The 26,075-nt window shown below is 44.2% G+C and overlaps 1 long non-coding RNA gene across 2 annotated transcripts in view; it reads left to right on the forward strand.

Annotated features, from left to right (window-relative positions):
* LOC307181137 overlaps nt 1-25,547 on the forward strand; it is a 3,028,377-nt gene extending 3,002,830 nt beyond the window's left edge. Inside the window, exon 14 of one of the 2 annotated variants that reach the window (XR_013825990.1) lies at nt 25,480-25,547. This is a non-coding gene — a long non-coding RNA (uncharacterized lncRNA). The remainder of the gene's footprint in view (nt 1-25,479) is intronic. The other variant, XR_013825991.1, reaches the window with a different exon arrangement.
* The last annotated feature ends 528 nt before the right edge of the window (nt 25,548-26,075 follow it).

Genomic DNA, 26,075 nt, shown 5'->3' on the forward strand with positions numbered 1-26,075 from the left:
AACAAGGCTCCCAGTTCTCCATGGCCTGTCCTGCCTTTCTGGATTTTACACTTTTTTCAGATGGCCCTTTTGACCGGGGGGAAGTGAGACTTCATTGTAGTGCAGATTTCCTTTGCAAGCTTGCTTGGTTGGCCAAAAAGGGCGTATGCGTTTTTTCCTGAATATATTCAGGAAAAAACGCATACGCCCTTTTTGGCCAAGTGCATCATTGTGGACGTTCTGCCTCTTTTCCTATGCTTTCGATGCAATTCCAGTCTACCTCCTGAAATCGGTTTCCTGCAATTCTGCCCCGCTTTCAAGTCCTCTGGGCAGCCTTACTTCAGTCTATTTTTGGACGATAGCTGTCATTTATAACTCTGCAGGTTTGTGAATTACAGTGCCCCTGAGCTCCTTTCTTCAACTCGGTTTCTTTTGAGCTGGCCGCAACACCGCAGGATGACTTCAGGCCCTAATCTGGTTCCGGTACGGCACGCTGAGCCTTTGGTTAATTCCTCTTCCTTGTTGGAAATGAGAGTTAAATTTGCCCGTCCAGACACCTCCAGCTAGCCTCTCATTGGTTCTCGCTATTCCTGTTCATCTTCCGCAGAAATTGCAAAGTGGGCCAAACAGGAGGTTAAAGGGACTGACTCTCCAAGTGGGGAGAGTGTTAGTAAAGCATCTGGAATGTTGCACCCGAGTACCAGGGGAGGAAAACTGAGACATATTTGAACACGTCTCCCGATCACATGGTTGATCATACTCTAGGTTCCACATGCATGTTTTAGCTGAAGGAAGAATACCTTAAACCTGGGTAGTTGAATCCCGTGGAATGGGTACCATGCAATATGACTTCAAAGGGTCTTCATTTGCTCACTGAACCTCTCCAATCCTATCACTGCTGCGTTTATGCCCCTGTACACATGCTTGATTCTCTTTCGGAGACATAGCAATCCATAGGTTTTAAGATACTTACTAGTCAGGTACATTCTTAGGCGTTTAATATGGAGTGTTGAGTCCATTTCGTTGAGCAAGGAGTAGCTCTTGTCTATTCCATATTTGGCTTAAGAAACTTTATCTGTGCTCATTTCAATCTCTGGTTTTATGCAGCACCCCAACTCACCTTTACCCTTAAGCAAGAATAAGTTGGTTTTCTAAATTTGAGACCCTGTTCTGTTCTGTAATTCAGTTCCTGTGTAGCCAAGTTTACATTCCGTGTATTACTGATATCTTATGATGTTTCTTTTTCTGTGTAACTTATTTCAGTTAGAATAATCATACATGAATCCACTCACTGTGCTGCTAAGGGCCTGATGACACAGATTTCATTGCTGAGTGATATTGCTTTGTAAGTAAATACCACAACTTCTTTATCCATTTTTCACTTTCTGCGATGTTGAACTTGTACTGTAAACGAGGTTCTTGTAAACAGAGCCGTTCCAAACTTTGGGGTGGCTGTGTCTTTTTGATTTTAATTTCCCTAAGCTATAGGACCATAAGTGGAAGTGCCCTAGGCTCTGTTGCTTTGTTTTTTAGATGTTTCAGGAAACACCATACACTTCTCCCGAGTGTCTGTTGGCAATTTACATCCCGCCCATCAGAATAACAAGGCTCCCAGTTCTCAATGGCCTGTTGCCTTTCTGGATTTTACACTTTTTTCAGATTTCCCTTTTGACTGGGGGGAAGTGAGACTTCATTGTAGTGCAGATTTCCTTTGCAAGCTTGCTTGGTTGGCCAAAAAGGGCGTATGCGTTTTTTCCTGATTATATTCAGGAAAAAACGCATACGCCCTTTTTGGCCAAGTGCATCATTGTGGACGTTCTGCCTCTTTTCCTATGCTTTCAATGCAATTCCAGTCTACCTCCTGAAATCGGTTTCCTGCAATTCTGCCCCGCTTTCAAGTCCTCTTGGCAGCCTTACTTCAGTATATTTTTGGACGATAGCTGTCATTTATAACTCTGCAGGTTTGTGAATTACAGTGCCCCTGAGCTCCTTTCTTCAACTCGCTTTCTTGTGACCTGGCCGCAACACCGCAGGATGGCTTCTGGCCCTAATCTGGTTCCGGTACGGCACGCTGAGCCTTTGGTTATTTCCTCTTCCTGGTGGGAAATGAGAGTTAAATTTGCCCGTCCAGACACCTCCAGCTAGCCTCTCATTGGTTCTCGCTATTCCTGTTCATCTTCCGCAGAAATTGCAAACTGGGCCAAACAGGAGGTTAAAGGCGCTGACTCTCCAAGTGGGGAGAGTGTTAGTAAAGCGTCTGGAATGTTGCACCCGAGTACCAGGGGAGGAAAACTGAGACATATTTGAACACGTCTCCCGATCACATGGTTGATCATACTCTAGGTTCCACATGCATGTTTTAGCTGAAGGAAGAATACCTTAAACCTGGGTAGTTGAAACCCGTGGAATGGTACCATGCAATATGACTTCAAAGGGTCTTCATTTGCTCACCGAACCTCTCCAATCCTAGCACTGCTGCGTTTATGCCCCTGTACACATGCTTGATTCTCTTTTGGAGACATAGCAATCCATAGGTTTTAAGATACTTACTAGTCAGGTACATTCTTAGGCGTTTAATATGGGGTGTTGAGTCCATTTCGTTGAGCAAGGAGTAGCTCTTGTCTATTCCATATTTGGCTTAAGGAACTTTATCTGTGCTCATTTCAATCTCTGGTTTTATGCAGCACCCCAACTCACCTTTACCCTTAAGCAAGCATAAGTTGGTTTTCTAAATTTGAGACCCTGTTCTGTTCTGTAATTCAGTTCCTGTGTAGCCAAGTTTACATTCCGTGTATTACTGATATCTTATGATGTTTCTTTTTCTGTGTGACTTATTTCAGTTAGAATCATCATACCTGAATCCACTCATTGTGCTGCTAAGGGCCTGATGACACAGATTTCATTGCTGAGTGATATTGCTTTGTAAGTAAATACCACAACTTCTTTATCCATTTTTCACTTTCTGTGATGTTGAACTTGTAGTGTAAACGAGGTTCTTGTAAACAGAGCCGTTCCAAACTTTGGGGTGGCTGTGTCTTTTTGATTTTAATTTCCCTAAGCTATAAGACCATAAGTGGAAGTGCCCTAGGTTCTGTTGCTTTGTTTTTTAGATGTTTCAGGAAACACCATACACTTCTCCCGAGTGGTTGTTGGCAATTTACATCCCGCCCATCAGCATAACAAGGCTCCCAGTTCTCCATGGCCTGTCCTGCCTTTCTGGATTTTACCCTTTTTTCAGATGGCCCTTTTGACCGGGGGGAAGTGAGACTTCATTGTAGTGCAGATTTCCTTTGCAAGCTTGCTTGGTTGGCCAAAAAGGGCGTATGCGTTTTTTCCTGAATATATTCAGGAAAAAACGCATACGCCCTTTTTGGCCAAGTGCATCATTGTGGACGTTCTGCCTCTTTTCCTATGCTTTCAATGCAATTCCAGTCTACCTCCTGAAATCGGTTTCCTGCAATTCTGCCCCGCTTTCAAGTCCTCTTGGCAGCCTTACTTCAGTCTATTTTTGGACGATAGCTGTCATTTATAACTCTGCAGGTTTGTGAATTACAGTGCCCCTGAGCTCCTTTCTTCAACTCGCTTTCTTGTGACCTGGCCGCAACACCGCAGGATGGCTTCAGGCCCTAATCTGATTCTGGCATGGCACGCTGAGCCTTTGGTTAATTCCTCTTCCTGGTAGGAAATGAGAGTTAAATTTGCCCGTCCAGACACCTCCAGCTAGTCTCCATTGGTTCTCGCTATTCCTGTTCATCTTCCGCAGAAATTGCAAACTGGGCCAAACAGGAGGTTAAAGGGACTGACTCTCCAAGTCGGGAGAGTGTTAGTAAAGCGTCTGGAATGTTGCACCCGAGTACCAGGGTACGAAAACTGAGACATATTTGAACACGTCTCCCGTTCACATGGTTGATCATACTCTAGGTTCCACATGCATGTTTTAGCTGAAGGAAGAATACCTTAAACCTGGGTAGTTGAAATCCGTGGAATGGGTACCATGCAATATGATTTCAAAGGGTCTTCATTTGCTCACCGAACCTCTCCAATCCTATCACTGCTGCGTTTATGCCCCTGTACACATGCTTGATTCTCTTTTGGAGACATAGCAATCCATAGGTTTTAAGATACTTACAAGTCAGGTACATTCTTAGGCGTTTAATATGCAGTGTTGAGTCCATTTCGTTGAGCAAGGAGTAGCTCTTGTCTATTCCATATTTGGCTTAAGGAACTTTATCTGTGCTCATTTCAATCTCTGGTTTTATGCAGCACCCCAACTCACCTTTACCCTTAAGCAAGCATAAGTTGTTTTTCTAAATTTGAGTCCCTGTTCTGTTCTGTAATTCAGTTCCTGTGTAGCCAAGTTTACATTCCGTGTATTACTGATATCTTATGATGTTTCTTTTTCTGTGTGACTTACTTCAGTTAGAATCATCATACCTGAATCCACTCATTGTGCTGCTAAGGGCCTGATGACACAGATTTCATTGCTGAGTGATATTGCTTTGTAAGTAAATACCAAAACTTCTTTCTCCATTTTTCACTTTCTGTGATGTTGAACTTGTACTGTAAACGAGGTTCTTGTAAACAGAGCCGTTCCAAACTTTGGGGTGGCTGTGTCTTTTTGATTTTAATTTCCCTAAGCTATAGGACCATAAGTGGAAGTGCCCTAGGTTCTGTTGCTTTGTTTTTTAGATGTTTCAGGAAACACCATACACTTCTCCCGAGTGTCTGTTGGCAATTTACATCCCGCCCATCAGCATAACAAGGCTCCCAGTTCTCCATGGCCTGTCCTGCCTTTCTGGATTTTACACTTTTTTCAGATGGCCCTTTTGACTGGGGGGAAGTGAGACTTCATTGTAGTGCAGATTTCCTTTGCAAGCTTGCTTGGTTGGCCGAAAAGGGCGTATGCGTTTTTTCCTGAATATATTCAGGAAAAAACGCATACGCCCTTTTTGGCCAAGTGCATCATTGTGGACGTTCTGCCTCTTTTCCTATGCTTTCAATGCAATTCCAGTCTACCTCCTGAAATCGGTTTCCTGCAATTCTGCCCCGCTTTCAAGTCCTCTTGGCAGCCTTACTTCAGTCTATTTTTGGACGATAGCTGTCATTTATAACTCTGCAGGTTTGTGAATTACAGTGCCCCTGAGCTCCTTTCTTCAACTCGCTTTCTTGTGACCTGGCCGCAACACCACAGGATGGCTTCAGGCCCTAATCTGGTTCCGGTACGGCACGCTGAGCCTTTGGTTATTTCCTCTTCCTGGTGGGAAATGAGAGTTAAATTTGCCCGTCCAGACACCTCCAGCTAGCCTCTCATTGGTTCTCGCTATTCCTGTTCATCTTCCGCAGAAATTGCAAACTGGGCCAAACAGGAGGTTAAAGGCGCTGACTCTCCAAGTGGGGAGAGTGTTAGTAAAGCGTCTGGAATGTTGCACCCGAGTACCAGGGGAGGAAAACTGAGACATATTTGAACACGTCTCCCGTTCACATGGTTGATCATACTTGGGTTCCACATGCATGTTTTAGCTGAAGGAAGAATACCTAAAACCTGGAGAGTTGAGACCCGTGGAATGGGTACCATGCAATATGACTTCAAAGGGTCTTCATTTGCTCACCGAACCTCTCCAATCCTATCACTGCTGCGTTTATGCCCCTGTACACATGCTTGATTCTCTTTCGGAGACATAGCAATCCATAGGTTTTAAGATACTTACTAGTCAGGTACATTCTTAGGCGTTTAATATGCGGTGTTGAGTCCATTTCGTTGAGCAAGGAGTAGCTCTTGTCTATTCCATATTTGACTTAAGGAACTTTATCTGTGCTCATTTCAATCTCTGGTTTTATGCAGCACCCCAACTCACCTTTACCCTTAAGCAAGCATAAGTGGGTTTTCTAAATTTGAGACCCTGTTGTGTTCTGTAATTCAGTTCCTGTGTAGCCAAGTTTACATTCCATGTATTACTGATATCTTATGATGTTTCATTTTCTGTGTGACTTATTTCAGTTAGAATCATCATACCTGCATCCACTCATTGTGATGCTAAGGGCATGATGACATAGATTTCATTGCTGAGTGATATTGCTTTGTAAGTAAATACCACAACTTCTTTATCCATTTTTCACTTTCTGCGATGTTGAACTTGTACTGTAAACGAGGTTGTTGTAAACAGAGGCGTCCCAAACTTTGGGGTGGCTGTGTCTTTTTGATTTTAATTTCCCTAAGCTATAGGACCATAAGTGGCAGTGCCCTAGGCTCTGTTGCTTTGTTTTTTAGATGTTTCAGGAAACACCATACACTTCTCCCGAGTGTCTGTTGGCAATTTACATCCCGCCCATCAGCATAACAAGGCTCCCAGTTCTCCATGGCCTGTCCTGCCTTTCTGGATTTTACACTTTTTTCAGATGGCCCTTTTGACTGGGGGGAAGTGAGACTTCATTGTAGTGCAGATTTCCTTTGCAAGCTTGCTTGGTTGGCCAAAAAGGGCGTATGCGTTTTTTCCTGAATATATTCAGGAAAAAACGCATATGCCCTTTTTGGCCAAGTGCATCATTGTGGACGTTCTGCCTCTTTTCCTATGCTTTCAATGCAATTCCAGTCTACCTCCTGAAATCGGTTTCCTGCAATTCTGCCCCGCTTTCAAGTCCTCTTGGCAGCCTTACTTCAGTCTATTTTTGGACGATAGCTGTCATTTATAACTCTGCAGGTTTGTGAATTACAGTGCCCCTGAGCTCCTTTCTTCAACTCGCTTTCTTGTGACCTGGCCGCAACACCGCAGGATGGCTTCAGGCCCTAATCTGATTCTGGCATGGCACGCTGAGCCTTTGGTTAATTCCTCTTCCTGGTAGGAAATGAGAGTTAAATTTGCCCGTCCAGACACCTCCAGCTAGTCTCCATTGGTTCTCGCTATTCCTGTTCATCTTCCGCAGAAATTGCAAACTGGGCCAAACAGGAGGTTAAAGGGACTGACTCTCCAAGTCGGGAGAGTGTTAGTAAAGCGTCTGGAATGTTGCACCCGAGTACCAGGGTACAAAAACTGAGACATATTTGAACACGTCTCCCGATCACATGGTTGATCATACTCTAGGTTCCACATGCATGTTTTAGATGAAGGAAGAATACCTTAAACCTAGGTAGTTGAAACACGTGGAATGGGTACCATGCAATATGAGTTCAAAGGGTCTTCATTTGCTCACCGAACCTCTCCAATCCTATCACTGCTGCGTTTATGCCCCTGTACACATGCTTGATTCTCTTTTGGAGACATAGCAATCCATAGGTTTTAAGATACTTACAAGTCAGGTACATTCTTAGGCGTTTAATATGCGTTGTTGAGTCCATTTCGTTGAGCAAGGAGTAGCTCTTGTCTATTCCATATTTGGCTTAAGGAACTTTATCTGTGCTCATTTCAATCTCTGGTTTTATGCAGCACCCCAACTCACCTTTACCCTTAAGCAAGCATAAGTTGGTTTTCTAAATTTGAGTCCCTGTTCTGTTCTGTAATTCAGTTCCTGTGTAGCCAAGTTTACATTCCGTGTATTACTGATATCTTATGATGTTTCTTTTTCTGTGTGACTTACTTCAGTTAGAATCATCATACCTGAATCCACTCATTGTGCTGCTAAGGGCCTGATGACACAGATTTCATTGCTGAGTGATATTGCTTTGTAAGTAAATACCACAACTTCTTTATCCATTTTTCACTTTCTGCGATGTTGAACTTGTACTGTAAACGAGGTTCTTGTAAACAGATCCATTCCAAACTTTGGGGTGGCTGTGTCTTTTTGATTTTAATTTCCCTAAGCTATAGGACCATAAGTGGAAGTGCCCTAGGTTCTGTTGCTTTGTTTTTTAGATGTTTCAGGAAACACCATACACTTCTCCCGAGTGGTTGTTGGCAATTTACATCCCGCCCATCAGCATAACAAGGCTCCCAGTTCTCCATGGCCTGTCCTGCCTTTCTGGATTTTACACTTTTTTCAGATGGCCCTTTTGACCGGGGGGAAGTGAGACTTCATTGTAGTGCAGATTTCCTTTGCAAGCTTGCTTGGTTGGCCAAAAAGGACGTATGCGTTTTTTCCTGAATATATTCAGGAAAAAACGCATACGCCCTTTTTGGCCAAGTGCATCATTGTGGACGTTCTGCCTCTTTTCCTATGCTTTCAATGTAATTCCAGTCTACCTCCTGAAATCGGTTTCCTGCAATTCTGCCCCGCTTTCAAGTCCTCTTGGCAGCCTTACTTCAGTCTATTTTTGGACAATAGCTGTCATTTATAACTCTGCAGGTTTGTGAATTACAGTGCCCCTGAGCTCCTTTCTTCAACTCGCTTTCTTTTGAGCTAGCCGCAACACCGCAGGATGGCTTCAGGCCCTAATCTGGTTCCGGTATGGCACGCTAAGCCTTTGGTTATTTCCTCTTCCTGGTGGGAATTGAGAGTTAAATTTGCCCGTCCAGACACCTCCAGCTAGCCTCTCATTGGTTCTCGCTATTCCTGTTCATCTTCCGCAGAAATTGCAAACTGGGCCAAACAGGAGGTTAAAGGCGCTGACTCTCCAAGTGGGGAGAGTGTTAGTAAAGCGTCTGGAATGTTGCACCCGAGTACCAGGGGAGGAAAACTGAGACATATTTGAACACGTCTCCCGTTCACATGGTTGATCATACTTGGGTTCCACATGCATGTTTTAGCTGAAGGAAGAATACCTTAAACATGGAGAGTTGAGACCCGTGTAATGGGTACCATGCAATATGACTTCAAAGGGTCTTCATTTGCTCACCGAACCTCTCCAATCCTATCACTGCTGCGTTTATGCCCCTGTACACATGCTTGATTCTCTTTCGGAGACATAGCAATCCATAGGTTTTAAGATACTTACTAGTCAGGTACATTCTTAGGCTTTTAATATGAGGTGTTGAGTCCATTTCGTTGAGCAAGGAGTAGCTCTTGTCTATTCCATATTTGGCTTAAGGAACTTTATCTGTGCTCATTTCAATCTCTGGTTTTATGCAGCACCCCAACTCACCTTTACCCTTAAGCAAGCATAAGTTGGTTTTCTAAATTTGAGACCATGTTCTGTTCTGTAATTCAGTTCCTGTGTAGCCAAGTTTACATTCCGTGTATTACTGATATCTTATGATGTTTCTTTTTCTGTGTGACTTATTTCAGTTAGAATCATCATACCTGAATCCACTCATTGTGCTGCTAAGGGCCTGATGACACAGATTTCATTGCTGAGTGATATTGCTTTCTAAGTAAATACCACAACTTTTTTATCCATTTTTCACTTTCTGCGATGTTGAACTTGTACTGTAAACGAGGTTCTTGTAAACAGAGCCGTTCCAAACTTTGGGGTGGCTGTGTCTTTTTGATTTTAAATTCCCTAAGCTATAGGACCATAAGTGGAAGTGCCTAGGCTCTGTTGCTTTGTTTTTTAGATGTTTCAGGATGCACCATACACTTCTCCGGAGTGGTTGTTGGCAATTTATATCCCGCCCATCAGCATAACAAGGCTCCCAGTTCTCCATGGCCTGTCCTGCCTTTCTGGATTTTACACTTTTTTCAGATGGCCCTTTTGACCGGGGGGGAAGTGAGACTTCATTGTAGTGCTGATTTCCTTTGCAAGCTTGCTTGGTTGGCCAAAAAGGGCGTATGCGTTTTTTCCTGAATATATTCAGGAAAAAACGCATACGCCCTTTTTGGCCAAGTGCATCATTGTGGACGTTCTGCCTCTTTTCCTATGCTTTCAATGCAATTCCAGTCTACCTCCTGAAATCGGTTTCCTGCAATTCTGCCCCGCTTTCAAGTCCTCTTGGCAGCCTTACTTCAGTCTATTTTTGGACAATAGCTGTCATTTATAACTCTGCAGGTTTGTGAATTACAGTGCCCCTGAGCTCCTTTCTTCAACTCGCTTTCTTTTGAGCTAGCCGCAACACCGCAGGATGGCTTCAGGCCCTAATCTGGTTCCGGTATGGCACGCTAAGCCTTTGGTTATTTCCTCTTCCTGGTGGGAATTGAGAGTTAAATTTGCCCGTCCAGACACCTCCAGCTAGTCTCTCATTGGTTCTCGCTATTCCTGTTCATCTTCCGCAGAAATTGCAAACTGGGCCAAACAGGAGGTTAAAGGGACTGATTCTCCAAGTCGGGAGAGTGTTAGTAAAGCGTCTGGAATGTTGCACCCGAGTACCAGGGTACGAAAACTGAGACATATTTGAACACGTCTCCCGATCACATGGTTGATCATACTCTAGGTTCCACATGCATGTTTTAGCTGAAGGAAGAATACCTTAAACCTGGGTAGTTGAAACCCGTGGAATGGATACCATGCAATATGACTTCAAAGGGTCTTCATTTGCTCACCGAACCTCTCCAATCCTATCACTGCTGCGTTTATGCCCCTGTACACATGCTTGATTCTCTTTCGGAGACATAGCAATCCATAGGTTTTAAGATACTTACTAGTCACTTACATTCTTAGGCGTTTAATATGAGGTGTTGAGTCCATTTCGTTGAGCAAGGAGTAGCTCTTGTCTATTCCATATTTGGCTTAAGGAACTTTATCTGTGCTCATTTCAATCTCTGGTTTTATGCAGCACCCCAACTCACCTTTACCCTTAAGCAAGCATAAGTTGGTTTTCTAAATTTGAGACCCTGTTCTGTTCTGTAATTCAGTTCCTGTGTAGCCAAGTTTACATTCCGTGTATTACTGATATCTTATGATGTTTCTTTTTCTGTGTGACTTATTTCAGTTAGAATCATCATACCTGAATCCACTCATTGTGCTCCTAAGGGCCTGATGACACAGATTTCATTGCTGAGTGATATTGCTTTGTAAGGAAATACCACAACTTTTTTATCCATTTTTCACTTTCTGCGATGTTGAACTTGTACTGTAAACGAGGTTCTTGTAAACAGAGCCGTTCCAAACTTTGGGGTGGCTGTGTCTTTTTGATTTTAAATTCCCTAAGCTATAGGACCATAAGTGGAAGTGCCTAGGCTCTGTTGCTTTGTTTTTTAGATGTTTCAGGAAGCACCATACACTTCTCCGGAGTGGTTGTTGGCAATTTACATCCCGCCCATCAGCATAACAAGGCTCCCAGTTCTCCATGGCCTGTCCTGCCTTTCTGGATTTTACACTTTTTTCAGATGGCCCTTTTGACCGGGGGGAAGTGAGACTTCATTGTAGTGCAGATTTCCTTTGCAAGCTTGCTTGGTTGGCCAAAAAGGGCGTATGCGTTTTTTCCTGAATATATTCAGGAAAAAACGCATACGCCCTTTTTGGCCAAGTGCATCATTGTGGACGTTCTGCCTCTTTTCCTATGCTTTCAATGCAATTCCAGTCTACCTCCTGAAATCGGTTTCCTGCAATTCTGCCCCGCTTTCAAGTCCTCTTGGCAGCCTTACTTCAGTCTATTTTTGGACGATAGCTGTCATTTATAACTCTGCAGGTTTGTGAATTACAGTGCCCCTGAGCTCCTTTCTTCAACTCGCTTTCTTGTGAGCTGGCCGCAACACCGCAGGATGGCTTCAGGCCCTAATCTGGTTCCGGCACGGCACGCTGAGCCTTTGGTTAATTCCTCTTCCTGGTGGGAAATGAGAGTTAAATTTGCCCGTCCAGACACCTCCAGCTAGCCTCTCATTGGTTCTCGCTATTCCTGTTCATCTTCCGCAGAAATTGCAAACTGGGCCAAACAGGAGGTTAAAGGCGCTGACTCTCCAAGTGGGGAGAGTGTTAGTAAAGCGTCTGGAATGTTGCACCCGAGTACCAGGGGAGGAAAACTGAGATATATTTGAACACGTCTCCCGATCACATGGTTGATCATACTCTACGTTCCACATGCATGTTTTAGCTGAAGGAAGAATACCTTAAACCTGGGTAGTTGAAACCCGTGGAATGGGTACCATGCAATATGACTTCAAAGGGTCTTCATTTGCTCACCGAACCTCTCCAATCCTATCACTGCTGCGTTTATGCCCCTGTACACATGCTTGATTCTCTTTCGGAGACATAGCAATCCATAGGTTTTAAGATACTTACTAGTCAGGTACATTCTTAGGCGTTTAATATGCGGTGTTGAGTCCATTTCGTTGAGCAAGGAGTAGCTCGTCTATTCCATATTTGGCTTAAGGAACTTTATCTGTGCTCATTTCAATCTCTGGTTTTATGCAGCACCCCAACTCACCTTTCCCCTTAAGCAAGCATAAGTTGGTTTTCTAAATTTGAGACCCTGTTCTGTTCTGTAATTCAGTTCCTGTGTAGCCAAGTTTCCATTCCGTGTATTAGTGATATCTTATGATGTTTCTTTTTCTGTGTGACTTATTTCAGTTAGAATCATCATACCTGAATCCACTCATTGTGCTGCTAAGGGCCTGATGACATAGATTTCATTGCTGAGTGATATTGCTTTGTAAGTAAATACCACAGCTTCTTTATCCATTTTTCATTTTCTGCGATGTTGAATTTGTACTGTAAACGAGGTTCTTGTAAACAGAGGCGTCCCAAACTTTGGGGTGGCTGTGTCTTTTTGATTTTAATTTCCCTAAGCTATAGGACCATAAGTGGAAGTGCCCTAGGCTCTGTTGCTTTGTTTTTTCGATGTTTCAGGAAACACCATACACTTCTCCCGAGTGTCTGTTGGCAATTTACATCCCGCCCATCAGCATAACAAGGCTCCCAGTTCTCCATGGCCTGTCCTGCCTTTCTGGATTTTACACTTTTTTCAGATGGCCCTTTTGACCGGGGGGAAGTGAGACTTCATTGTAGTGCAGATTTCCTTTGCAAGCTTGCTTGGTTGGCCAAAAAGGGCGTATGCGTTTTTTCCTGAATATATTCAGGAAAAAACGCATACGCCCTTTTTGGGCAAGTGCATCATTGTGGACGTTCTGCCTCTTTTCCTATGCTTTCAATGCAATTCCAGTCTACCTCCTGAAATCGGTTTCCTGCAATTCTGCCCCGCTTTCAAGTCCTCTTGGCAGCCTTACTTCAGTCTATTTTTGGACGATAGCTGTCATTTATAACTCTGCAGGTTTGTGAATTACAGTGCCCCTGAGCTCCTTTCTTCAACTCGTTTTCTTGTGAGCTGGCCGCAAAACCGCTGGATGGCTTCAGGCCCTAATCTGGTTCCGGCACGGCATGCTGAGCCTTTGGTTATTTCCTCTTTCTGGTGGGAAATGAGAGTTAAATTTGCCCGTCCAGACACCTCCAGCTAGTCTCTCATTGGTTCTCGCTATTCCTGTTCATCTTCCGCAGAAATTGCAAACTGGGTCAAACAGGAGGTTAAAGACGCTGACTCTCCAAGTGGGGAGAGTGTTAGTAAAGCGTCTGGAATGTTGCACCCGAGTACCAGGGGAGGAAAACTGAGACATATTTGAACACGTCTCCCGTTCACACGGTTGATCATACTCTGGGTTCCACATGCATGTTTTAGCTGAAGGAAGAATACCTTAAACCTGGAGAGTTGAGACCCGTGTAATGGGTACCATGCAATATGACTTCAAAGGGTCTTCATTTGCTCACCGAACCTCTCCAATCCTATCACTGCTGCGTTTATGCCCCTGTACACACGCTTGATTCTCTTTTGGAGACATAGCAATCCATAGGTTTTAAGATACTTACTAGTCAGGTATATTCTTAGGCGTTTAATATGGGGTGTTGAGTCCATTTCGTTGAGCAAGGAGTAGCTCTTGTCTATTCCATATTTGGCTTAAGGAACTTTATCTGTGCTCATTTCAATCTCTGGTTTTATGCTGCACCCCAACTCACCTTCCCCCTTAAGCAAGCATAAGTTGGTTTTCTAAACATGAGACACTGTTCTGTTTTGTAATTCAGTTCATGTGTAGCCAAGTCGACATTCTGTGTATTAATGATACCTTATGATGTTTCTTTCTGTGTGACTTATTTCAGTTCGAATCATCATACCTGAATGCACTCATTATGCTGCTTCGGGCCTGATTACATAGATTTCATTGCTGAGTGATATTGCATTGTACGTAAGTACCACAAGTTCTTTATCCATTTTTCACTTTCTGCGATATTGAACTTGTACCGTAAACGAGGTTCTTGTAAACAGAGCCGTCCCAAACTTTGGGGTGGCTGTGTCTTTTTGATTTTAATTTCCCTAAGCTATAGGACCATAAGTGGAAGTGCCCTAGGCTCTGTTGCTTTGTTTTTTAGATGTTTCAGGAAACACCATACACTTCTCCAGAGTGGCTGTTGGCAATTTACATCCCACCCATCAGCATAACAAGGCTCCCAGTTCTCCATGGCCTGTCGTGCCTTTATGGATTTTACACTTTTTTCAGATGGCCCTTTTGACCATGTGGAAGTGAGACTTCATTGTAGTGCAGATTTCCTTTGCAAGCTTGCTTGGTTGGCCAAAAAGGGCGTATGCGTTTTTTCCTGAATATATTCAGGAAAAAACGCATAGGCCCTTTTTGGCCAAGTGCATCATTGTCGAGTTTCTGACTCTCTTCATATGCTTTCAATGCAATTCCAGTCTACCTCCTGAAATCGGTTTCCTGCAATTCTGCCTTGCTTTCAATGCCTCTTCATAGCCTTACCTCAATATATTTTTTAAAAATAGTTGGCCTTTATAACTCTGCAGGTTTTTGAATTGCAGTGGCCCTTAGCTCCATTTTTTAGCTCTTATTTTTGTGGTCTTGCCCCGTAACCACAGGATTCCTTGAAGCCCTATTTTTCTTCTGGGGCACCTTGCTGTGCCTTTGGTTAATTCTTCTTACTGATGTGATATTAGAGTGACATGTGCCCATTGAAACCGCTACAGCTAGTTTCTCACTGGTTCCCCCTATTCCCATTCATCCTCTGCACTAACTGCAGACTGTGCGATACCAGAACTTAAAGGCATTGACTCCATGTGGGGATGTTGTTAGTAAAGCGGCTGGAATGTCGATCCGGAGCCCCAGGAGAGGAAAAATGAGGTGCGTTTTAGAAACCTTTCCCGATCATATGGTATACCAGTCGCTGGGTTTCCCAAGCATGGTTTAGCTGTAGGAAGATTCCCTTCAACCTGGAGTGTTGGGACCCTTGGAATGAGTAGCATGAAGTATTGCATTAAACTTTCGGCAGTTGCTCACCAAAGCTCACCAATCCTGTCAGCCCCAAGTGTCCAGCCTTATGTCTTATCCAGCTGTAGGTTTATATGTGGTCAATCCAGGTTGCATCACAGCCCCTGAGCGAATTTTGTAAGAATTTTTCTCTCTTTCATTGTTTCAGCGTTTTGTTTTTAAAATTTATTTCTATAATGGGGTTTAGCTCCTTTTCACTGCTGTGTTTGTGCCGCTCTGCACACACTTGATTCCCTTATGGAGATATATCAATACATGGGTTTTAAGATTCTTATTCCTCAGATATATTTCTCTGCGGTGTATAGGGTGTGTTGAGGCCTGTTCATTGAGCAAGGTGTAGATCTTGTCTAATACCTATTTGGTTTATTGAACGGTATCTGTGCTAATTTCAAACTCTGGTTTTATGCATCACCCCACCTCTCCTTTCCCCTTAAGCTGACATAAGTGTGTTTTCTAAATGTGAGACACTGTTCTGTTCTGTAATTCATTTCTTGTGCAGCCATATTTACCCTCCCTCTATAAGTGATATCTTATGATATGTTTCTTTTTCTGTTTGACTTATTTCAAGTAGTATTATCGGACCTAAATCCACTCTTTATCCTTCTACTAGCCTTATTACATTGATTTCATGGTGAAGAGATATTCCATTGTACATAAGTACCACATCTTCTTTATCCATTGTTCTCTTTCCTGGGATATTTAAGGTGTACTGAAGTTGAGGTTCTTGTAAACAGAGTAGCCCTAAACTGTGGTGTGCTTGTGTCTTGTTGATTTTTAGACTTCCCTAGATATACTCCCATGATTGGAAGTGTCCTATGCTCTGTAGCTCTGTTTTTTAGATGATTTAGGAACCACCATACACTTCTCCAGAGTGGCTCTCGGCAGTTCACACACTGCCCATCAGCGTATAAAGGCTCCCTGTTCTCCATGGCCTGTCCTGCATTTCTGGTTTTTACAATTTTTTAGGATGGCCCTTTTGACCGGTGGGAAGTGAGACTTCTTTGTTGTGCACATTTGCATTGCTTGCTTGCTTCGTTGCCCATAAAGTGCGTATGCGTTTTTTCCTGGATATAATCAGGAAAAAACGCATACGCCCTTTTGGGCCAACTGCATCATTGTCGAAATTCTGCCGCTTTTCATGTGCGTTAAAGACGAGTCCAATCTATCTCTTGAAATCTGTTTCTTGCAATTCTGTCTTGCATTCAGATCCTCTTCTTTGCCTTACCTCAACATATTTTTGGACGTTAGTTTTCATTTATAACTCTGCAGGTTTGTGAATTGCAGTGACCCTGAGCTCCATTTTTTAAGTTGCTCTTTTGTGAGCTGGGCTCAAACCCACAGGATTGCTTCAGGCCCTATTTTGGCTCCGGCGAGGCAGGCTGAGCCTTTCTTTAATTCTTATTCTTAATGGGAAATTAGAGTGATATGTGCCCGTCCAAACCCCTACAACTCTTCTCTCATTGGTTCCCCCTCTTCCCGTTCATCCTCCTCACAATTTGCAAAATGTGTGAAACAGAAGTTTAAATGTGCTGATTCTCCAAGTGGGGAGATTCTAAGTAGCGTGGCTGGAATGGTGAACAGGAGCACCAGGAGAGGATAAATGAGGTGCATTTTAGACACATCTCCCGATCACATGGTGTACAGTCCTCTGGGATTTCCATGCATGTTTTAGCTGTAGGAAGATCCCTTGAACCTGCAGATTTGGGACCCATTGAATGGGTACCAGGTAGTATTACTTTAAAGGGTGTGCATTTCCTCACCCAACCTCACATTTCTCTTAGCGCAAACAGTTTCCAGCCTTATGTCTCATCCTGCTGTGGGTCTAGATGTGTTCAATCCATGTTGCATCACCGTCCCTGAGGAAAAGTTGTAAGAGGTTTTCTCTGTCTCTCTGTCGTTTATTTTTTTCAATTTATTACTATATTGGTTACAGCTGATTTTCAAAGCTCTGTTTCTTGCTGCTGTACATCCACTTGATTCACGTACAGAGAGACATCAATAAATTCTTTTTCAGATTCTTACCAGTCGTATATATTCTTTTCCGGTGACTTGAGTGTGCTGAGTGCAGTTCTTTTAGCTACCGTGTAGGCCTTGTTGATTATCAGTTTGGTATTTGGAATGGTATCTTTGCTAATTTCAACCTCCTGGATGATGCCTCACCCCTCCCCACCTTTCCCGTTTAGCAGCCTTATGCGTGTTTTCTACATATTTGACTATGTTTTTGTTTTGTAATTTATTTCATGTGTAGCCATTTTGGATTCCACCTTTAAGTGATATCTTATGATATGTGTCTTTTTCTTTTTGAATTCTGTCACTTAGAATGATCATACGTAACTCCTCCGGAGTCGTTACAACTGGCCATATTTCATTGATTTCCAGGCTGAATAATATTCCACTCTACCTAAGTACCACATCTCTATCCATTTTTTCCCTCCAGAGACATTTAAGTTATATCCTAGTCGAGGATCTTTTAAACAGAGAGGGGGTAAACATTGGGGTGCCTGTGTCCTCTCGATTTTTGTTTTTCCCAAGATATACGCCCATGAGTGCAAGTGCCCTATGCTCTGTAGCTCATTTTTTAGATGCTTTAGTAAACACAATACACTTCTCCAGAATGGCCGTTGGCAATATACATTTCCACTATAAGTCTCACAGGGCTCCCTCTTCTCGTTGCCCTGTCCTGCATTTCTGTTGTTTACGCTTTATGAGGATGGCTCTTCTGACTGATGCGAAGTGATATCTTTTGTAGTATTGACTTCCAGTGCCCACCTGTTTGGTTGGCTAAAAAAGTGTATGCCCTTTTCTTGAATATATACAGAAAAGAACGCATACACCCTTTTTGGCCAACTGCAATGTTGGCAATGTTCAGCTCCTTTTCTTGTGCTTAATGGCGAGTCCTTTCTACCTCCTCAAATCCCTTTCCTGCCATTCTCCCTTGCTTACAAGTCCTTTTCTCTGACTTTCCTCAAGACATTTTTCAGTGATGGATATTTTCAACTCTGCAGTTTTGTGAATTTTACTGCCCCTGAGTTCCATTGTTCAACTCGTGTTTATGGGAACTGGCCACAAAGCAGCGGGATTTCCTCAAGCCCTATACTGTTTCCATGGGCAACCCTAGCCTTTGGTCAATTCGTCTTCCTGATTGGAAATTAGAGTGACATGTGCCTGTCTGAACACCTAGGACTTGTCTCTCATTGTTCCTCATCCTTCCGCTTCATCCTCTGGACAAATTCCAAACTGTACGCAACAGGATGTTGACAGTGCTGACATCTCCAAGTGGGGAGGCTGTTAGTAAAGACGCTGGAGGGGTGAACCCGAGCACCAGGAGATGAGGAGATGAGATGCCTTTTCCAAACTCTTCCCGATCAGACGGTATACCATCCTCTGGGTGTGACAGACATGTTTTAGCAGTAGGAAGAGTCCCATTCATGTAAGGAGAACACCAGGGCTTTTTCAAAATCAGTGTCTCCCCGAAACCCAAACTGGGGAATTTTTTAAGCTACAGCTACACATATGTTCATTAAGGGCCTTGGGAAGTAGGCAGAGTCCAAACTTTAGATGATTGAAGTCTTCAGGGTCAGAAGCACTCACCACCAGCTTCCCTTAGGCTACACTTTAACTGTCATTGATAGATGATGTCAATAAAAATATCTATTCTTTTTCAGATTATTTCCCCTTATAGGTTATTGCAAAATGTTGAGTGTAGTTCCCTGTGCTATACAGTAGTTCCTTGTTGATGATCTATTTTATACATAGCAGTGTGTATGTGTTCATTCCAAACTGTTAATTTATCCCTCCTCCCACCTTTCCCCTTTGGTAATAATAAATTATAAGATTTTATACTTCTCAGAAATGGGGGAGCTGAAAGAGAGGTATCATTTTCAATGGAAAAGCATTTAAAACAAGATTGAAGGTTTAACCAAGATTATTAGCTGTACATCCTTGGAAAGAAATCACTTCGTTTCTCTAATATTGACCTGACAAATAAGACAAACCTTTTCACTGAACTTGCTTATAAAAAGTGATGGAAATATCAAATGGAAGTGTTAAAAACATCTTATTTTACCCGAGCCTTATACACTGTTCTATGTTAACTACAGTTTGGCTCACACATCTGTTCATTGAGGTTACAATAGTCTCAATTTCTGTTACTGATCCTCCAGAGTGGACCCCAACAAGTGTCCCCCTGCCCAGTGTCATTGGGGCCAACAGATCGAGACTGAGTTTGGTTCACAAGCAAAGGAAACTTTATATTTTGATCAGAGAATGGAGAGGTGAGAGCATGCACTACCCCGTGGGCTGTGGGCTGGGCTGCTGTGTAGAGATCCTGTGAGAGTCAGTGGGAGGGAGGGAGGCGGCGGAGCTCTCGAGGGCCGGGTTGGCTGTAGCTCAGGCTCTATATCGTGGAGTCTGCACTGGGCCCCAGGAGCTGAGGTGTCGACCCAGCCATTCTGCACTAGGAAATCTGGTCTGAAGTGCCGGGTGTGGAACCTCTGCATGCGGGACCCTAGGAGCACGTGAAATTAGACAAAGCACAAAGGATAAAAAAGGTTAGACTTGACTTTATTGCCCAGATTCTATTTTTATCTCCCAGGGATTTTTAATGGGCTTTGCTGGGGACAAACCCCTCCTCTGCCTTTTGTCCCGTTCCTCATTCTTGGAGTGCTGAGGGTGCAGACCCTTCTTCTGTAACTGCTGAGTGCTGAGTTGGGAGCCCTCATACCCTGGGGCGAGGGTCAGAGCTTCTCCCCAGCAGCCTCCCGGTGACGTTGATTGTCCCCAGGACCCCTGCCTCCCTGCTCGTCCACCTGAGCACCAGCATTGGAAGTGTTATAGATTCTAATGACCTTTAAGGGTCCAGGAAAGAGATGTGCAGAGACGCTGTGGGGGCCGGTTTCACCCCGCCCCACATTTGTTCGGCCACCTTAGGCTGACCGTCTCTGCCAGCCTAGATGCTCTGACCAGTAGTCTGCGCTTTCTTCAATTAGGCCCCTGAATTAACGTACAAACAGCACCAGGTGTCAGAGCCCTGCCCGCTCAACTCCCAGACAGTCCAGGGTCAGTGGTGACCAAGGACCATGATGGCTACTGAGTCAACAGCCTTTTGAAGTAAACAGGAGTCCAGCCGGTCTTATTGGCCACCATCATCACGGTGTCTGTAGGCTTTTCTATGGTGACAGTGTGGTATACTGTTCCCCCACCAAGATTATTAGCTCCCCTCTGGGTGCAGTAAGTCCTGCAAGCAGTAGTCTACTCTTTTGGGACACACTCTTGTTGTTTTATGAGAGAAACTCCAGGTCAAGTGATGTTCACACGAGTCGTCATGGTGCCCTGTTGCCCCCGGTTATCTCTCTGGATGTTGGAGTTGGAGGGCCTCCTCACTCGAGGTCAGTGTGCCCACGGAGCGAACCCTGCAACTTCAGGGCATGGTTGGTGGTTAGGATCACCACGTGGGGTCCTTTTCCCTTAGGAGGGAGGTGGCCTTTTGGGCTGCTGATTTCCAGGTTTTTAGATACCGCCAGTATCTTGGCCAGATGTGGCAGTGGGCCAAGCCCCTTAGTGACCGTAGTTTATCCTACCTGGATGGCATTCTTGCATTGTTCCATTTCAAGTGGTCCCAGTTTTTGCACTAATTCTCCAATGGCGATTCACCTTTCACCGGGATTGTAAAGATCAAAGGGTTTAGCTAAATTAGGGAGTTCCAGGGCAAGGGTCTGAATTGACTGCTCTTTCCATTCTTGAAAGGCCACTTCTGGATTCTATTCAAAAGGATCATCATCTTTTCCTTTCAGTGTTTCATATAGAGGCCCAGCTAGTAGACTGTAGTTAGGGATCCAGAAGCAGCAAACCCTGGCCTCCCCAGGAACCCCTAAGCTGTCTTCTAGTTTTAGAAAGGGGTAAGGCTGAAAATGGTTTCTTCCCTTTCCTGGGATGGGCTTCTCTGACCTTCTGTGAGAATGAAGCCCAGGCAGGTCACCACAGTCTGTGATATTTGAGCTTTTTCTTGGACAACTTCTATCCTTTATTGGCTTGGTAGTTCAGAGGCCTCCTTAGTAGGGCTGGTGATCAGAATGTCGTCTGCATATTGAAGGAGGGTTTCCTTTTCCAGAGGTAGAACTTTTAGGTCTTTAGCTAAGCTTTCCCCAAAGATGGTGTGGGAATTTTTGCACCCTTGGGGCCAGACGGCCCGGAAGTATTGTTTTAGTTGTATGTTGAGTCCTGCCACTCACAAGCCAAAATTTCTTGTGACTCTGGGACTAATGGAATACAAAAGAAGGCATCATTGAAGACTAATACAGAATACCATGTCCTGGTGGTTGGTAGAATGACCAGCAGGGTGTAGGAATTAGGAGCAACTGGAGGTATATCCTCGGTGGCTTCACTGACTGTCCTGACATCCTTTACCAGGTCCCCAGCAGCCCATGGGGCTCTCGTGGTCAGACCAATCCCAGAATATGGAGCTCACCTGGGCAGGTACCCCACCCCCACCCCAGCCCACGGGGCTCTCGTGGTCAGGCCCCTCCCAGGATACAGAGCTACCCTTGCAGGTACCGTGGCAGGGCTGGGCACACAGGAACCGTGCACATAGCCCTCATTGCAGAGCACCCCCAGCTCACCTGTCGCTCAGAGCTGACACAGAGCACCTCAGAGCAGGACTTGAACTAACAAACAGCAGCTGCGACAGGTCTGTGACCCTGGGCATCACTCCGTGAGGCCTCCCTCCACCTGGTCTTCCAGAGACTTCCACTGCACCCGGGGCACCAGGTCTCTGTCTCCAACCACGACCCACCCCTCCTCTCCCTGACTCCTGGGTTCCTCTCATTAGGAGAGGGTTTTCTTGAAGTTGTCTCCCACTCATGGGCCAGATAAAATGATTAGAAAACAAGCCAAAGCTGCAGCCCCTTGTCTATCCTGACTCTCAGGAGCCCACACCTGTTCCTTGGACCTGGCCGGTTCAGCAAGTTCCATTTTCTGCAACTGTGAGCCCCTGAGGGGTGATGATTGGCTGACCTGGGCAGCCTTACCGTGCCGGCCAGCCCTCCCCAGGTGTGCCTGGGTTGAGATCAATATAAATACCACTCCAGGCAGCAAGAGCCCCTGCAGCCGTGCCTGACGCCATTTTCTCTGCCCTGTCAGCAGTCTCGGGGCTGGGCTGGTGGGAGGGAGTGAGAGGCCACGGCTTTGTGGGTGGCCCAGTGTGAGTGGGGCTCTGCTGGACTTTCTGCAGCAGTTGCCAGGCTGCCACCTGCTAAAGAAGAGGATGTGTCACCCATACCTGCTGCTGGAATTTCTCCCTGGGCAGAGGTGAGGAAGGAAAAAAGCAGTGGGGGCAGGGACAGGACTGGTATCTCAGGCAGGGAAATGGAAATCTTCCAGAAGAGCACCCAGGGCCAGGACCATCCTGGCTGGCCTGCAGGCACCAAGTCGGCTGGCATGCTGTCACTCGTGTGGCTCTATGGCCCTTCCTCTAGGCTTTCAAGTCCTTGTATATATTCAGGTGTTTTACCTGGGACGGGTGGGAATAGTTCAGCAGCAACTGGCCTGGGGCTCAGCTCACGTTTACTCACAGATGCCTCGGCACGGTGCCCCAGCTTTGCAATGAGGACGCTTGTTGCGTGGGGGCTGCTGGCTGAATGGGAGACGATTCCCCACCACTGACCAACTTCAGAATTGTTTACAACTGGAGCAAGTGCCCTGATACGGTTTTCCTCTGTGGAACTGGTGGGTTCTGTGTTTTTTTTCTCTTTTTCGTTTTTGGTTCAAGGTAGATTTTATTCCTCTTTTTTGTATTTACAGATATAAGCATGGAAATAATTTATTCATATAAATACATGTATGTGCAGGGAATAATTGTTTTTTCTGTTTTATTTTTTAAATTTTACTTCTTTTTAATTTTGAATTTTATTTTATATTTTTATACAGCAGGTTCTTATTGGTTATCTATTTTATACATATAAATGTATACATGCCAATCCCAGTCTCTCAACTCCTCCCACCACCACCCCCCCAACAGCTTTCCCCCCTTGTTGTCCATACGTTTGTTGTCTACATCTGTTGCTCTGTTTATGCCTTGCAAAATGGTTAATCTGTACAGTTTTTCTAGGTTCCACATATATGCATGAATATACAAGATTTGTTTTTCTCCTTCTGACTTACTTCACTCTGTATGACAGTCTCTATATCCATCGACGTCTCTACAAATGACCCAATTTCATTCCTTTTCATGGCTTAGTAATATTCCATTTTATATATGTACCACAGCTTTATGCATTCGTCTGTCTGTGGGCATTTAGGTTGCTTCCATTACCTCGATATTGTAAATAGTGATGCAATGAACATTGCGGTGAATGACTCTTTTTGATTTATGGTTTTGTCTGGGTATATGTCCAGTACTGGGATTGCTGTATCATATGGTAATTCTATTGTTAGTTTCTTAAGAAATTCCATATTGTTCTCCATAATGACTGTATCAATTTATATTCCCAACAATAGTGGAAGAGGGTTCCTTTTCTCCACACCCTTTCCAGCATTTTTTGTTTGTAGATTTTCAATGATGCCTATTCTACCAGGTGTGAGGTGATACCTCATTGTTGAATCCATTTCGTTGAGCAAGGGGTAGCTCTTGTCTATTACATATTTGGCTTATGGAACGGTATCTGTGCTAATTTCAAACTCTGCTTTTATGCAGCACCCCAACTCACCTTCACCCTTAAGCAGGCATAAGTTGGTTTTCTAAACTTGAGACCCTGTTCTGTTTTGTAATTCAGTTCATGTGTAGCCAAGTTCACATTCCGTGTATTAGTGATACCTTATGATGTTTCTTTTTCTGTGTGACTTATTTCACTTAGAATCATCGTGCCTCAATCCACTCATTATGCTGGTACGGGCCTGGTGACATAGATTTCATTGCTGAGTGGTATTCTGTTGTACAGAAGTACCGCAACTTCTTTATCCATTATTTGCTCTCTGGGATATTTAACTTGTGCCGGAGAAGAGATTCCTGTAAAAAGAGCCGTCCCAAATTTTGGGGTTGCTGTGTCTTTTTGATATTAATTTCCCTAAGCTATAGGACCATAAGTGGAAGTGCCCTAGGCTCTGTTGCTTTGTTTTTTAGATGTTTCAGGAAACACCATACACTTCTCCAGAGTGGCTGTTGGCAATTTACATCCCGCCCATCAGCATAACAAGGCTCCCAGTTCTCCATGGCCTGTCCTGCCTTTCTGGATTTTACACTTTTTTCAGATGGCCCTTTTGACCGGGGGGAAGTGAGACTTCATTGTAGTGCAGATTTCCTTTGCAAGCTTGCTTGGTTGGCCAAAAAGGGCGTATGCGTTTTTTCCTGAATATATTCAGGAAAAAACGCATACGCCCTTTTTGGCCAAGTGCATCATTGTGGACGTTCTGCCTCTTTTCCTATGCTTTCAATGCAATTCCAGTCTACCTCCTGAAATCGGTTTCCTGCAATTCTGCCCCGCTTTCAAGTCCTCTTGGCAGCCTTACTTCAGTCTGTTTTTGGACGATAGCTGTCATTTATAACTCTGCAGGTTTGTGAATTACAGTGCCCCTGAGCTCCTTTCTTCAACTCGCTTTCTTTTGAGCTGGCCGCAACACCGCAGGATGGCTTCAGGCCCTAATCTGGTTCCGGCACGGCACACTGAGCCTTTGGATATTTCCACTTCCTGGTGGGAAATGAGAGTTAAATTTGCCCGTCCAGACACCTCCAGCTAGCCTCTCATTGGTTCTCGCTATTCCTGTTCATCTTCCGCAGAAATTGCAAACTGGGCCAAACAGGAGGTTAAAGGCGCTGACTCTCCAAGTGGGGAGAGTGTTAGTAAAGCATCTGGAATGTTGCACCCGAGTACCAGGGGAGGAAAACTGAGACATATTTGAACACGTCTCCCGTTCACATGGTTGATCATACTTGGGTTCCACATGCATGTTTTAGCTGAAGGAAGAATACCTTAAACCTGGGTAGTTGAAACCCGTGGAATGGGTACCATGCAATATGACTTCAAAGGGTCTTCATTTGCTCACCGAACCTCTCCAATCCTATCACTGCTGCGTTTATGCCCCTGTACACATGCTTGATTCTCTTTTGGAGACATAGCAATCCATAGGTTTTACGATACATACTAGTCAGGTACATTCTTACGCGTTTAATATGTGGTGTTGAGTCCATTTCGTTCAGCAAGGAGTAGCTCTTGTCTATTCCATATTTGACTTAAGGAACTTTATCTGTGCTCATTTCAATCTCTGGTTTTATGCAGCACCCCAACTCACCTTTACCCTTAAGCAAGCATAAGTTGGTTTTCTAAATTTGAGACCCTGTTCTGTTCTGTAATTCAGTTCCTGTGTAGCCAAGTTTACATTCCGTGTATTACTGATATCTTATGATGTTTCTTTTTCTGTGTGACTTATTTCATTTAGAATCATCATACCTGAACCCACTCATTGTGCTGCTAAGGGCCTGATGACATAGATTTCATTGCTGAGTGATATTGCTTTGTAAGTAAATACCACAACTTCTTTATCCATTTTTCACTTTCTGCGATGTTAAACTTGTACTGTGAACGAGGTTCTTATAAACAGAGGCGTCCCAAACTTTGGGGTGGCTGTGTCTTTTTGATTTTAATTTCCCTAAGCTATAGGACCATAAGTGGAAGTGCCCTAGGCTCTGTTGCTTTGTTTTTTAGATGTTTCAGGAAACACCATACACTTCTCCCGAGTGTTTATTGGCAATTTACATCCTACCCATCAGCATAACAAGGCTCCCAGTTCTCCATGGCCTTTCCTGCCTTTCTGGATTTTACACTTTTATCAGATGGCCCTTTTGACCGGGGGGAAGTGAGACTTCATTGTAGTGCAGATTTCCTTTGCAAGCTTGCTTGGTTGGCCAAAAAGGGCGTATGCGTTTTTTCCTGAATATATTCAGGAAAAAACGCATACGCCCTTTTTGGCCAAGTGCATCATTGTGGACGTTCTGCCTCTTTTCCTATGCTTTCAATGCAATTCCAGTCTACCTC

Source organism: Stenella coeruleoalba (assembly GCF_951394435.1).
Source record: "Stenella coeruleoalba genome assembly, contig: scaffold_39, whole genome shotgun sequence".
Taxonomy (NCBI): domain Eukaryota; kingdom Metazoa; phylum Chordata; class Mammalia; order Artiodactyla; family Delphinidae; genus Stenella; species Stenella coeruleoalba.